Raw genomic sequence first — 425 nt, 5'->3', positions numbered from 1 at the left:
ATATAGCTTGTAACTGGCACACTTTTCCCCTTTATTCAATAATACAGTACTCCTTATTGGTGGGAGGCCGATAACAGCTCCTCACTGGGAACAAAGGGGAGGTTTTTGATGAGGTTGGCTTGTTACCTTTTTCTGACTTAAAAAATGCATTCAGTCTACCACGTTTGTCTTTTTTCTTTTACCTGCAGTTAAGGTTGACACTCAAAGCACACGCTGTCCATTGGCAGAGGCCTTTGCCCATCCATCCTGTTCTGAAGTTATTTACTGTGCAGCCTAAAGCTTAAAAACTGTGGTGTGGTATCCAGGCTTTATCGGTTCTTGGTGATATCTGACTGTGTTGGCCTTCCTATTGTCAGGATCCAGGCATGTGATTGCCCAGGCCTCGTTCTCGACAGGCATAGTGTATGGTCTAACATTCCAGAAGT

The sequence above is a fragment of the Etheostoma spectabile genome, chromosome 6 (genome assembly GCF_008692095.1).
Source record: "Etheostoma spectabile isolate EspeVRDwgs_2016 chromosome 6, UIUC_Espe_1.0, whole genome shotgun sequence".
Taxonomy (NCBI): Eukaryota; Metazoa; Chordata; class Actinopteri; order Perciformes; family Percidae; genus Etheostoma; species Etheostoma spectabile.
Note: the sequence above shows the minus strand (reverse complement) of the source record.